Genomic DNA, 15,788 nt, shown 5'->3' with positions numbered 1-15,788 from the left:
GACGTGCTGACAAGGTTAGAGGGTCAACACAGACATTAACAGGTCAGTGTGTGGCCCACTTGGGGACAATTACTCCTGGCCGCGGCTAAGTGGACACTTGATTGAACACGACAGTGCTGGGAATGCGCCATCCCTATAGATAACAATTCTAAGGACCATTTAGGATAAAAAGCCCTTGTGATACGCGCCTTTATGGCCCAAATTCATCTTTCTTTGCGCTTTTAAAAAAGAATGCTGGCAGTGTGATCGAGGGGTTATTCTCTGGGCAGAAGGAAGAGAAACATTAGAGAGACCTTACATCCTTTGATGCTTTCAGAGAGATCACACAAGAGCAAATACAAGGTGAGGGGGTTGCTCGAGGAATCCATGAGATGGTTTATCTCAGTTTAGAAGATTGTTTCCCTTATCACGCTGAGCCTGTTAATATGTTTTGATTGTTTTGTTTGGGTTTATAGTCGATTGCAAGCAGCGATATAATTAAATTCCAAAGGAGAATCCGCAGCATTAAAATTTTGATAATTGAGGTAATATGCACATCCAATTATTGCTGTTATTTGTAAGGTGCTAAAACAATCAATTTTACTGCCTGTAAAAAAAAAACTCTTTGGCTTGACTTTTACACGCTGGCATCTTACAGTACAGAGGAGTGATTGCAAAATCGAATGCAAACGGACAGATTCAAACCTCTCTCCAATTTGCCGCTTGTTTAGAAAAGCCCAAACTGGACCACTTTCTAGACAGCCAACTTTATTATACTACAATTTCTCTTTTTCTAACTGAATTTTAATGCACACCAATGCAACAAACCAACAAATATATCTCCACCTACATGCTCTCTTTCTTTTTTGAAAAAGCAGACTTTCAATAAACTGTTAAAACAAGATTACTAAATTGGCTCCCTTTCAATTCATTAGTTGGAATTTTAAATAAACTACATGAAGTTCAACTGAAACTTGTTTGAAATAAAGAGGAATTTACTGAATTGTAAAGGAAAGAAAATCAACACATGTAATGCATTCTTGAAAATGAAGTGTTCTTCCATCCTGGTCCAACTATTTATTAAATATGATGTGATATAAACTAAATACAAATCCATCTATTTCAACATTCAAATTTAAATTGCAATTCTGCAGTTCAAACCTTTGTATTTAAGGGATTTAAATGCAACCGAAAATGTTCTGTTTGTAAAACTATAACGTTACAAAATGTAACAGGCTGCCAATGGGGTAAAAATTGTGATATGCAGTTTGAGCGTTTGTTTAGTAAAAAGCATGAGAAATGAAAACAAGGTCTTTGGGTTGTTGTAAGCTGAGCTTGTATTGTGAGGGTTTCGGGCCTATGGATTGTTGGATTGTTTACTTAAGTCTTGGCAGCAGAAAATCATCTCCACATTGTCCTGCTCCTGCTGTCGGCTCGGGCAGCATCGATTGCAGCTGTAGCATGTTAGGGAGATGCAGAGGACACAGTTCTAGGGGTGACCCCGAATAGTCGAAGATTCGATGCTTCGATAGGAGGAGCCTGATTCGACTACCAATCTCACGGTCGAATCTTCGCAGATGTGTTATTAAACGTGGATTATGTCATTTTGGCTATATGAGTGTGCTCAATGTCTGATTTCACATAGAACTACTGGTTTTCTGTCAATATGTTAATATACAGCCTATTATGATAATGCTGTCGATACAAATGTGCAAAGAAAGAAGCTTTTATTAAATATTTTTTAACGTGCGAGCAGCGTGAATAATTCCAAACACCCCGTGACAGATTTAGTTTCACTTTCGATCCGTGACCGACAGAGGAGCGTCTTGTCGGCAGGGATTTAAATCTTTAAAAATGTCTGGGATAAGACAATCTAAAGATGCACACCATCAGAAAGGATACTCTCCAAGGCTGGATTTAGCATCAGGAAAACCATGATCGCACTTCTGCGGCCAACGTTAACAGGTTGGTTTTCCTCGGGACATTCTAAAACGCTTAACGTGAAAAAAGCTTTTAAAACGCTTAAATGGCACTTTTACGTGCTTAATGTATGTACACAGTAGGCTACACACCTTAAGAAACCATTCTATGTGCAGATAAGCAGATGAACCCAGAATATGAACGCAACGCGTTTCTCCTATTGAAAGTCACGTAAAGCTTTTCTTTAACGGTTTTCTATGGTAGGAAAATGCTTAACGTAGCCTATAATAAAACGCGTTGCGTTCATATTCTGGGCTCATCTGCTTTTCTGTAGGCTATATATAGTATGCTTTATTAATATAAGGTGTGTACAGAATTTGATCTTTTAATATAACAGTTTAAGGACAAAGCCGTTAAGCGTTTTTCACGTTAAGCGTTTTAGAATGTATTTTATCCGCGCACAAAATTTGAAAAGACTCAAACAGACACAGGCCGAGTGAAAGACTGGATTTTGTTTTTTCGATCAGTTATGTATGGGTAGTGATTTCAAAACATTTCAGCCGGTTCTACTTTGATTTTTGGATACTGTGAGTGTGAACACGTTTAGCTAAAAAGACTGCCGCTCCAGTTTAGCGTTTATTGTTGTTTCTGCAGTTAAAAAGACAAAGTTGACAATCCTGGCCATACTTTCGTTATTTTAATAATTTCTTTATTTTTATTTTATTAATTGATCACTCAGGGTGATCTAATTTAACTAGCCTATTTGTGACTTGTGTTTTGAATATTTGTTCCCCTGCACTTTAGGCATTTTGCACACATTTGTTCTGCTTCTTGTGACTTGATTCTGACTTATTTCGTTTTGTATTTTTATTTATTATAAATGTATATTATGTTCTTAATTTGTGATTATTTTTCAGTGCATCGATGTTGCGCTGTAGGCCTACTTAGAGCATGCTCGTACAGGCAATTCAGCCGATTTAATTTGATTTGCATGTGAAATGCAAATCCTATCTGAAGTGTGGCCTTTCTGCAGTTATTTATGTTATTTCTCAGTTTTATTGATCGAAAATGTTTTTACACATTTTCTTCTATATCTTTGTGTGGTGTTCTGTACATCGCGGCTTTAAAATGTTAAAGCCCCGCCCCCTCCCCAACACCACACACATGATTCGACTATTAGTCGACTATAGGCAGGACTTGACGAATCTGATTCGACTATGAAAATCCTTAGTCGGGGACACCCCTACACAGTTCACTTAGGTTTTGACAAATTTTGAGAATGATAAGAGATTTCTGTAACACTTCTTTTTTGTATATTTTCCAGGCAAAGCATTGCCAATATTAGCATAGTACCATTTCAATTTTGTTTGTCAATAAGGATATTAAAACATGACTGATGTACAGTAAAACAGACAAACAACACTGTTAATATAGTGACCAAATTCAACAAAGACGTATATCGCACTGTCCGGCATAAAAGCCGTGGCCTTTACCCAATATTTCACTGGGAACATTTCGTACAATCTGACAAGCAACAATTGTAAAAGACCGAAAAAAACAGCAGACACCCATAGTGCGGCCCGCCTACACGCCATGAAGTGTAAAAGTGTGGCAGAAAATAAAAGAGGTTGGGTTGCAAGGTGAAAGTGAGAAAAGGATAGACAAAGCAGAAAGACAGGGAAAGAAAAAGAGAGAGGAATAAATAGGTATCGAAAGGGGATGCCGATGGAGTGAAAAGAGAGAAAACACCATGGCATTGTCTTCCACACCTCCTAAAATAGAATTTTGTTCAAAAAGACTATAGAGCGAGAGGAAAAAAAAAAATCACTTATCCAAGTGCCCACTGGACTATCCCATTACCACAAGAGCCCAACTACAGACATTTCCCTTTACCACAGCTCGCGCAAAGCCGAGACACTTGGAAGTGATGTACTTGCAAAAGGAAGCGAGCTGAGGAAGCAAGCGTCTCCTCTTTTACCTCTCTCCCCTCCGCCCTCATTAACTGGGCTCCTTTCCAATTCATTTAGGAAGCCCCGAGAGCCTGCCTTCCCCTGGAATTTACCGAAATGACACAACATTAGCAGATTTGCATATGCAAAACGGGTCAAGCAACAGGCACTCGCTGCTCAATTGACCTATTGCTTGTTGTGGCAAGCCGAGTTATTCCCGCGGAACAATTCTGTAACCAAGTGGGCGTCATGCGAGTGCCATCTGGGTAACACTTATTTAAGGCTGGCAGAAGTCCCGTGGCAGCCCGCCTGGCGAGGAGGAGGAAAAGGGGAATAAATTGCATCATTTACTTGACATCCATTTGCCGTCGTGCCCGTTTAAAACCCATGACTAAATAATTTGGTTATTCGACAGCCAGTTACCACTGTCATCCAAATGGTGCGGTGCACGCGACAAACAGCAAGACTGTCAAACGCACTGATAAAGGACAGGCCTGTGATGTTTAACCATGCCAAAATGCATAGCATATTTACATCAGGCAATCTATTTTTACAAAAGACTTTTGTTACTGAATTATGACAACAAACACATTTTTATCCAAGCAAGCGGTTCTGAATAAACCAGGTGTTAATTATGTTACGGGTTTGAAGGACCATCTAAACTTAAGGAGAATAGTAGTTCTCAAGAATGATAACTTCAGATGTCATATATTTTATGCTTCAGAATTCATTTGTATGAAATTTAATTGAAATTGAATGTTTGTATTATTTTGTGAAGCGACTTTGGGTTCTTGAAAGGCGCTATAAAAAATAAACATTATTATTGCTTTGTTGCATTTAAAGTTGATTGTTGAAGGTGTACTCCATTTTTACTGCTAGTTCTGCTGATTGTTTAGAGTGTTTTAATGCAAAACTGTGACACATAGACCAAAATGGGTTATTAATAGCTGATTGGGGTGATCAATTGCCCATATAATGCAAATATAATGTAGGCCCTATATGTAATAATTAAAAAAAAAAATATATATATATATATATATATATGATCTCAAAATATATAAATATGGGCTGATATTATCAGTGGTGACCAAAAAAGAAAAAAAAAAAGTGTGGAAAAAAGGCCATTTAAGTAGCACTACAATCCATTTTTAATAAAAAAGAGCTTGTGTAACAAGAATAAGTATGAAGTTTCTTACTGTTTCAGTAGGTAAATTGGCAGGTGATTGTAGACTGTATGCTTAAATCCCTTCAGTCTCGTTGAGGTGTCTGAAACCACAAATATACAACCATCAACAGTCAATGTTGCAGGACAGAGGAATATATGATTTTTTTATGACTTTAGCATCAATCAAGAAAGAAAAAAAAAGGTTCCACAATCTGAATTCAATTTAGGTTGACATTTGTTTTTGAATATGGATCAATTTTTCATTAATCAAAGTGTAATTTGCTCTAACCATTACACTAAATCATAGCAAAAAAAAAAAAAAGGTGTATTGTACCAATAAACTGCAAGTGATAAACCCTCCTGAAAGTATCCATTTAATCACTGTAAACAATTGTATATCAAGTACACAGAAATGCACTCAAAATTCCTTTCTCGCAGCTCTATGATATTAAATCAAAAGATTGATTCTCTCATTTTCGAGCTTTGAGGTTCACTCGGCATTGGCCAATTGATCAATCCACGCTTCTGAAGATCGTACATTATGCTCATTCATAACATCAAAATGCTTTTAGAGAAATATCCAGTAATCCCCAAGTACATTTCTCAGCCCTCTTTCTCAACACTTCGCTCTGCACTAGAAAAACAAAGAACCAACAAATGGTGCTTCATTGTTACAGAGTTTGATTTTTTCTTTAGAGCTTGGATATAACCACCTGTTTGACAAAGTACAGATTTTTGTCAGGAACTTTCTGGACCTGAGATAAATGTTGTCATAGCACTTTAGTAAACATTTCAATTCGTCTGGGTAATCTGGCGCACAAGGAGCAAAACCCCCTGGCAACTCGTGGATATAACAGCGAGTCAGTGTGTTTTCTAGCCTTGAGAGCACGTCAAGCACAGATTGGGCTGCATCCAAGAGCATCTTTCAAACAGCTTCTTGAAGTGAGGTTACAATGACTCAAAATGCTTCACTTTCAGTTGGTTTCTCAAAGCGGCAAGCAAAAAAGGCCGTACGTGAGCGCTTTCATGTGAATGAGCCAGGTTTGCTACCGAGTTGAGCGTTTAAGATAATTACCATGCTTTCATAATGATCCATCAGATGAGACCTTACATATCAAATAAACAAGCAACACGTCAATTAAGACCACCAGAATTGCTTCGAAGTTCAAACCAGCAAATAGGCCACATTTTGGTATAAACACACATACATACAGTTGTAAACAGAAGATCAAAGAAAAGTTCCATCGGGTTTTTTTTTTCTCCTTTGAATTCATTTGAACATTCGATTGGAAAAAAAGAAACCTTCTCGCAAAACTAATTACCATGCAAGCTATGATAAGGTAATTAGTACTCGAGCCGGTTTCCTGATTAAACATACTCTAATTGAGAGCATGCTGCTATTGAGAGGGAGGAAAAACTCGATTCCCTTGGAGGGCACTTAAACGATGTCCCTTTAACAAACACGTAAGCAGAGACAAAACGTCTCAAAGGCTGAGACAAACGCACATTAATTACCAGTCAACAATATCGGCATCTACTCTATCCTTTTCCAAATATGTTTCTCCTCTGTTTTGAAAGTATTCTTCAAGCGTTGTAAATAATTTTCAGAACTTGTTACTCTGATGGCTTGGCAAGTGGTAAAGTCTTCAAGTTAAAAAAATTATTATAATAATAATATTATTATAAAATATTATTATTAAAATAAAATATTATATATTCGTAAAATATAAAAACATACATATAAATCTAAATATATATTTTCTAACATAGTCTATAATAATATCCATTCATCATATTTCCTTTGGAGCAAATATGAACTATACTGGCCCTGATGTATGGATCTGAGATCATACCAAAGTCAAGAGCCAACAATGTGAAAAAGTTTTGAATGTCTAACGTGTCATGATAAGGCAACCAGTGACGTTTAGATTTATCATATACATTTCTGTTATTTAGTGCAGCAACACTGCTCTGATTTCAGAAGTGCAAAAGAGGTTGATGTGTAAATTCTGAACTGACTCGGTGTGAAAACTGGTGTGAAGGTCTCCACAGCCAGCTGAGTTCAGTTTCTGTACTAGTGCATGTCTAACATCTTTTGATCATGTGCATGTGTTTTTATGCATTGTAAACAAACACATTTTAATTTCTGCAATGTTAAAAAAAACATTGCTGTTGTGAAATCTGCTAATTATATATGTCGCCAAGATGATCTTTTCAACCTTATAAAGTTTTTATCAAAATTGAGTTTGATCATAGCAGATAAAATGGGTTGAAAATTATCTTGAAAAAAGAAATGTGTCAACCGGCAGAGATTTTGGACTATCGTCTCTATTGCGGTTGTGCTGCACCGTCATGAAAGCGATTTGAATCTGTTTTTAAGCCTTGCGCTTTAAAAACCATTGATTTTAAACCTTTCAAGCGCAATAAGCAGCGAAAAAGGGACTCATTTGGTATATCAGACGAGAATGCTGAAATGCTGGCACAAACTGAATTCTTTTCGGTGCCTTATTGGGCTTGAATGGTCAAAAACACACACGTATGTGTCAAAATGCCGATCTTTGTGAGTATCCTTGTAAACACCGTCATTTATGTCTTAAGTGAAAGCAAACAGTTGAGAAAGAAAACACTTGTGTCTTAGGGTGACCACCTGTCCCGCATTTTACAGTTGTAGCTAGAGTGGTTTAGCCTGACTACGTCAGACTTCGTATTTCATTTCGCTTCTGTACTCAGTCTGAGACAGCGGCCTATCTATCCGTTTTCCTCCGGCCTGAAAACAGCCGGCCAATCAACGAACAGAGGGCGGGCTGAAAGCCGTGACGTAGTCGCTAAGCGCCGAGTTTAAGATTAGGTCAGAGAAATCGAAAACGACCGCGGATATGGAGACGCGGATGCAATTCGCTCAGTTGTGGAGAATATTCCTGGCATTAGCAAACTGAAGCCCGAACAAGAAGAGTGTGTATTAAACATTTTGAATTGAGGTGATGTTGTGGCCATACTCCCTTTGGGAAAAGTTTGATTTATCAACTATTACCGATCGTCAGCGAGAAACTGGGGAGCCTTTTGACAGGTCAGTGTCTCCTTTCTTTTCCAGGTCTTAAATATTGCCATGACATGCTGTAATCTTGCAATTAAAGCAGCACTAAGTAGGAGTTCCATTTTTGTCAAACAGCGACCCCTAGAGTCGCTGTGGAGTACTTGTACTGTCGTGAATAGCACTCACGCATAGGGGTGTGCCGGTTTCAGAATTGGTGATGACGGTTATGACGTGAGTCAAATGTGACGGTTCGTAACATAACCGTCGTGGGGGGGGGGGGCTTGAATAACTGTTCGTCTGTTATAGGACAACTTAGTTTGAATAAACAAGCAGACACGGATTAGCTACTGGCTCTACGTTTATTTAACATGAACAGCAAGACAACTAGAAGTGAATGTGCTTTCCATTAAATGTATCACACAGTAAACAAATCCTTAACTAACAAAACAAACAAACGTTGCAATGAACGTGCTTTTTTTTAAATAAATCACACACAGTAAACAAAACCTTAACGAAAAAACTTTGGAATGAACTTTGCAATTTAGGCGCGCAAACTGCGTGCCGGTGCGGTGAGACGTGCATGCTCGGGTAGATTCGGCTTGAAGTCGGTCATCCTCGGACGCGGCGCCGCGCGCGCTGTTTAAAAAAAAAGCCGTGCACACAGCCAAGCCAAATGGGGTCTTGCCGGTCTTGCGCACCGAACGCGTCATTTTTGCCGCGCGCACCTTCGCGATCGTGAGGACGCGTCGAGTATAAACAAGGCTTTACTCCGTGTCAGCGCGCGCTCTGATCGGTAAAGGTGCACAGACCTCTCCCGAATCATCTCCAGCAGTAGCAGCCTCCGTTTCCCTCTTAAGCTGATATTAGTATTTAAACATTCTCTATGATAAAAAATGTTTGTAAAAATTACAAGTTTTGGCGGTTATAGAGTTCTAATGACGGTGTTCAACTATAACCGTCGGTCTCACGATTATATAATAACCGTCACACCCCTGCTCACGCAGAGATGGCTCGCACTCACGGCCAGATCCCGTCCCCCTGTACACCGGTACCTGTTCAGTAGGATGGACGCTGTAACGAGTGGAAATAAGGTATGGCCCCTTTAAGAGCTGCGCGCGCCCAACACCACATGTATACGGCGCCGAGTTATTTCTGTTTGATGCTCATTTTATCAGAATTTTATCAGATCTGTTTTTTGCCGTAAAGCAATTCGTTACCTCGCGAGACCTGATATCACACGATACTTCCTAACATTGAGGCCGGCGGCTCGCCGGCCCAAAGTTGCAAGGGTGGTTTTGCGGCTCACAAGCACCAGGGGGGTGCGAGACGACCACCATTCAACACGAAATCAGTAATATAAACATTACAATGACTCCAAAGCTGTTCGGTTAAGTTAAAAAAGTTACTTATTTCACCTTTAAGTTGCAGCATTTCCGACAGACTCGAGATGAACAAAGAGCTGTGTTTAACAGAACTAATCCTAACTTTGACAGTTGGCTGCAAATATTTTTTTGTTTCTCTCTACGGTCAAATATCAGTTTAGAGGCCCTGATTGTACCGCGGATGCGTAGATTAACTTAGCATAATCTGCAAAAGTCGTTTACAGCCATGTTCACTCCGGTATTTCGCTCGCATCATCAAGTGTTTACAGCAGGTTTACAGTGGAAGTTCGATCATAGATTTGAGTTTGATGCATGATGTCTGTGGTTCGATGCGGCTGTGTTGGCACATAACATATATAAACTTATCTGATTGGCTTACGGGTAACCAATGATTTTAAACTTCAGACAAGCGCCCCCTAGCGAGAGAGAAAACACTTCTCTATTATGCCATTCCAGACTCTGTCTACGAAGCAAAGTGAAGTAGCAGAGTCTGGTATTACCAGGCTAAGAGTGGTAGTGTGACTACGTAAATACCACATTGGACCTCTCCAGACACGTCAGCACACCCGCCATCTTGGAATGGTCGGCGTGTCGTCAAAATCAATGATGCCACAACATTGCACAGCTTCTAGTTGTGAAACCGCTGAGATTTAAATTCCCGTAGAAATTATTTTTACTTATGTTAGTAAGGCTAGTATTAGTTTTTTCGTGATTGGTGATGAGATTTATGAAATATCAACTTTCGATATCATAATTTTGAAGCAAAAATAACTATATCGTCATATATCATTATCGTAAACTAAAATTACTCTTAACGTGATATAAGATTTTGGTCATATCACCCAGCCCCAACTAATTTTATTAAAAAAATAAAATTAAAACCAATTAATTCATTTCTATGGGTACAAATGCAAGAGTTCTGCTCGACTGGTTTAGCCAGTAGTTCAGAATCAGATATTATAAAATACTCACACAAGAAATGAAAACCACTGTATGCAGTTCTTGCATACTGAAGCTTTTCCGGCTGTTTCTTTCTGAACTCTATCAATAGCAATGCCAATTTTTGCAAAGAAAAAATGCTGGAAAGTGGAAAGACTTCTTGCACATTATGCATGACAAATGTCAACAAATGCAATGATTTGAATTCCTGGAAAGAACAGCATTTATATTGCTTAAGGATTCAGAAATTCAGGCATTGGCTGCTGCTCTTCAGCTCTTCAGGGCTAGATCAGTGAGAAACTGATCCAACGAGCTGATCCCAGCTCAGCTGTCAACTTCACAGCTGGCATAAAGGGACTTGTGAGTATCACACCATTTCAACATTTAATCCAGCCTTTAATCCGATCCATTTGGATTTACAATCCAATAAAAGGACATACAAGATGACTATACAGCTAGAAGTCAACCATTTCGATGTTAACAACAAATCAGTGACCTTCTCTTTACTGTACATTGATCACTAAACCCTTTTTGCATGGATTCAAACTCTTTTCATTCAATTTTAGTACATTGTTTTGAATATAAATACACTACTACCAGTCATACATTTGGACAGAAGTAAATTAATTTAAGTTTCACATCATCGTAAAAAAAACATTTGATCTAAAGGCTCATGCTTACATTTAAAAAAAAAAAAAAAAAAAAAAAAACTTTGGCAGATAAATGTGATTGATGCTAAATATGAAAATAATTGCATTAGTTGGTACAAATATTGAAGGAAAAGCAGCTGTCAATTGTCCAGGATAAATAGAAACACCAATTTGATGACTCTTATACATTTAAAAAATAAAAAATAATAATTGTCACTTATAATCCCATGATGTTTATAGTTTTAATAATTTTACTATTATTCTAAATTGTGAACAAGTAAATACATAAATGTGTTCAATATTTTGACTGGTAGCCTATATAGTGAAAGAAAGAAAGAAAGAAAGAAAGAAAGAAAGAAAGAAAGAAAGAAAGAAAGAAAGAAAGAAAGAAAGAAAGAAAGAAAGAAAGAAAGAAAGAAAGAAAGAAAGAAAGAAAGAAAGAAAGAAAGAAAGAAAGAAAGAAAGAAAGAAAGAATCACATTTTCACCCAAAAACTTGTTTGAATTCACAAGGTATATAAGATATTTAAAAACGGAATATATAATTATAATTTTTAATGGCCTGCAAGTACACAACTGATAAACTACCTGGATTCCTCAGTGTGACTTTGAGGTGACAACAACAACAAGCTATAATTAACTTATAAAAAAAACTTATTGCCGCACGTTGACAGCGTTCAGAGTTGCCATAGAAACAAGAACCTGGCTGCATCCTCACCCTAAGCCGTCCAGCAACTGGCCAACGGCCTGGCTTCTCTAGCCGGGCAACCCAGCATGAAAGCCACACGCTATAGAGAGACAACAGCTGCCCGAACACACAGCAAGACACGGGACGCAGCAACCTCTATCCCGCGTTATGATTCAGACATCACAACTTCATGCATTATTCGGTGAGCTGTCTTTAACCTCTACGATTCTCAGATTACAGTTCATACACTTTACCTCAGTGAAGATGTTAATAACCTTTCTGTGCCGTAACCACCACACACATCTGACTCATCACGATCTTCTAAACGATTGCGAGTAAATCTGAAAATACTAGCTTTGGAATAAAAAATGTGCACGCCTTTCCTGTAATACCATGACGGAGTAACATTACGCACAATCTATTTTTGGAATCTGAAAAAGTATATATGGGGAAAGAAAATACAGCATGGAGGCATAAGATTTGTATTTTTTTTTACTACAGGTACTTGGAGAGTACAGTAGTGCGCTCCCATCATAAAACGGATGAAATAACTCAGGCTCTCAAGCTGTTGAGCATCAAGGCCGAAAAGCTGTATAGAAAAGTTCAGCCAGTGCTTTTAATCCTGGGTCAGTCTGCATTTGCAGAGGTCCATTTCTGCATAAGTGAGCACAAACTTCAGTGCCTGTTCAAACAGTTTCTCTCTCTCTCTCTCCTTCTCTTTGTCTCTCCCTCTCAGGCAGCTCATGACAACGGCCCAGCAGCACTGTTTGATCTCCAGTGTTTTCCTTAATCTGGGTTGTCAAGGTTCGCTTGTTGAAGGCTGTTTACTTTACTTCTAAAAAAAAAAAAAAAAAAAAAGCATTCTTTTTTTTTTTCTCGTCTTCTCTTTCCCTCAGACAATGACTAATCCAATGCTGGGTGCTAAAGCTGCTGCTTTCCCATTTAAAAGTGTTATTTGAAAAGACGTTTAAAAGTTACATTTATGAGAATCAATGAGGGGGGGGGGGTAATGGTAAATAATACAATTAATGATTAGTAATTTCAGTTTATGCCCTTTAATAATAATAACAATAATACACAAACCAATGCAAAAAGCAACATTTCTTATTCCTTTCCACTTTCAAAAAAAAAATCTGCACTTTCTGATTTACATCTGGATCCATTGAATATGTGTGCAAACAGATAAATAATATAAAATATGTAAAATAATTGCGAGTATGAGTATGTACAAATGTTCTGTTTATTTAATGTGTGAATGTTTAAACAACAGAATAATTATAATATTTTAAATATATATTTAGTATAAAAAAAACAAGATAGTGGGACCAAATATAGTATTGTGTGAAGAATATTTCAGGCTAATTATAAATATAAATTTAAACTGACATTCTACTAAACGAAAAGAGCTACTTTTATTGTGTTGAAGTGCAAGACAGCTGCATACAATTTAAAAGTTTATTTCCTCCACTTTTTCAAACATTTGATAGACTTTTATTAAGTAGCCTAAATGTAGGCTATTTATCCACCGGTTGTATGGTTCACATTCAGAAAGTACGAGCTAAGGCACATTTATCTCTGACACTTGTTTCAACACAGTGATGTTGAAAACCAATTTTACTCGAGCTGCACTTCGGCTGTGTCTCCATTTCAAACCCGGAGACAAGACAGCGTTTATGGAACTCTCAGGGGCGTTCATAACCCATATGATGCTCAAAATGCTGTCTAACTAGGCAACTCACTAGGTTTTGAAACACAGCCTGCTCTTGCTGAACACTTAATTCTGAACGCTTCTGCTCTCAACTGCATAACCCAACCGGATGATAAGTACTGCACTGAACTTTTTTTTAATGCACGGGAGAAACTGTCGCGATATTCTCAACAGATTTCGTTTGCACTGTTAATGTTATATTTAACTCCAAACGAAGAGATGCACCAGTAGAAGTTTGTTTGTGGTTGAGGGAACACGTGGGGAAAAGCCCCCTATACAACACTGAACACCGAAAGAAATCTCGGCTCGCAAACTTTTACGCCATGGATAGCAACGAATCGCGATTTCAATAACTTAACGTTACTTTGTTTTTACGCATCACGTCACACCAGAGCTGTCACACATGTTGTTTACACAAACAAAAAATGAACAGCGTAACTTGCTAGCTAAAGAGCTAACTTCTGAAAAGTACTTAAGACTACAAATAAAATGCATCGCCCGGACAGCAGTTATTATACACGCGAACAATAATGTTGTTTGCTCATTACGCCAATATTGCTTAAAAACAATAAGGCAACAATAAGATAACAAAGACAAACTGTGTCCATATTGTGCCCTAAAATGTTGCAGAATGCAGGAGGTGAATGAACTTACCGGGGTTTGACAGGGACGAGATAGACACGGAAATTTGTGAACGATAACAAATTCAACTCTTCACGAGATCTTGTATACCATGAGCGCGTGCTATAAAACGCACTGTAAATAACCAACAAATATCACTCCGCCAGCGGTACTAACTTCAGCTGCAAACACTGGACTGGGAGCAACGCTGCAGTTTCGAGCCCGTTTCACGCCGCCTTTCTACACGGAGCTGCTTCGGATGTTATTACAGTTTATTGCGCCTTGCACACACACAGAAAAGAGAGAGAATCGCGGATTTGGATGTTGTTATTTTTTGATGTTCTACGCCCGTGACGTCATATCCACATCCACCTGCTGTAAACAACATTCATTGCAGATCTTTGCGCTGCAAAACAAAAGTGTGTCAAAAAGTCAGAGATATGCTACGTGAGTTGCATAGAAGATAGGATAACATTTTTTCACGGTCGACATAACTTAATTCTAATAAATTTAGCTTGCTATAGTTTGGTAATTGCAACTGCTTTCTGTCTTCTTTTCCTCGAAATTGTCCAGTGAAGCAAGGGGGGGTGAAAGTTCAGGAGAAGGACAACCCATAAGAAGGGAAGTGCAGAGTGTGGGGATTTAATAGTCTAAATATCAGCATACTTCATTAGAGTCTATATACTCAGTGGTTATAACCAGATTTAGGCGTAACTAAATTCACAATTCACAGAACATTATAGGCTACTATATAACAATATTCACTTAAGTTTCCTGGAACTAATGAATAGAGGTAGCACAAAATATTTTATATTAAAATGCAAATACATGTATAAGGGTATAATATGTATAAACTGCAACACAAAATATACATAAATTATATATAGCTGATATGAAATACTAATATATATATATATATATATATACCCAAAAGTATATCATATCAGATACTCACAAATACATTTCAAGAGGAATCCCAAAAGTGAGCAGGGAACAGAGTTATTGTAGGTGTGAAGTATACCTATAACTTATAGAATTTGATAACTCGTTAAAAAAAATGTTTTAAAAAAAGAGGGAAAAGTAGGCTATAATCATTGGTCAGTTCTGTAGGCCGGTTAGCATTCAGTGTGAGCAGCATTAATCTGAGATCTTGGAATAAGGGAGAGGTCTGACTGTCCTTGATCAAGGACTGAAATGCACAGTAATTTTTGAAAGAAGCTTAATGTTGTTTTATGGGCCCAAGTTGATGTGTTTCGCGGATATAGAGCGCCACCCTCTGGAATATTGTGTTTCCTTGCAGACACCTGGAGCTAAATTTATAGTTTTGTCATAAAATAAATGCATAGGGAAACATTGCTTGCTAGAAATAAAAAGAATATTAGTAGTGAAAGTATAGTTAATTTCAGTTAATTAAGAGTGGAAAGCGAGTTCAAATTATTTTTGTCAAAATTTTTATTTATATCATAAAATAATTGATCCAGTGAATTAAGTAATCTGGAACTTTTTTTTCTTGCACTTTTAAATTCTGATATTTACTGTGATCGTCTCCCCAGCACTTCAAACCAATAAAAAGACTTAAATCACTTGATAAGCCAATTAGAATGGCAATGTTATTTTTATTATAGTTTTATTAATATTTTGAATTAGCTTTTAGTTTTATATTTTATCATTCCTGTTCATTTTAATTACATATTTAGAAATTGTATGTGCTTTTGTTATTCTATTCATTTCATAACATTGCTATTTACTGTAGA

The 15,788-nt window shown here is 37.6% G+C and overlaps 1 protein-coding gene across 5 annotated transcripts in view; it reads right to left on the bottom strand.

Annotated features, from left to right (window-relative positions):
• foxp1b (forkhead box P1b) overlaps nucleotides 1-14,391 on the bottom strand; it is a 199,016-nt gene extending 184,625 nt beyond the window's left edge. Inside the window, exons 1-2 of one of the 5 annotated variants that reach the window (XM_056253697.1) lie at nucleotides 14,068-14,391; nucleotides 5,045-5,114 (exon numbers count right to left, since the gene is read on the bottom strand). The gene's annotated coding sequence lies outside the window, so the exon portion shown is untranslated. Of the gene's footprint in view, nucleotides 1-3,792; nucleotides 3,808-5,044; nucleotides 5,115-14,067 lie in introns of those variants that run through there. The other 4 variants (XM_056253693.1, XM_056253699.1, XM_056253698.1 and 1 more) reach the window with 4 other exon arrangements.
• Nucleotides 14,392-15,788: the final 1,397 nt, after the last annotated feature.

This window comes from Rhinichthys klamathensis, unplaced genomic scaffold (assembly GCF_029890125.1).
Source record: "Rhinichthys klamathensis goyatoka isolate OS25496 unplaced genomic scaffold, OSU_Roscu_1.1 h1tg000109l_1, whole genome shotgun sequence".
NCBI lineage: Eukaryota > Metazoa > Chordata > Actinopteri > Cypriniformes > Leuciscidae > Rhinichthys > Rhinichthys klamathensis.
This window is presented reverse-complemented; position numbering and strand designations above follow the sequence as displayed.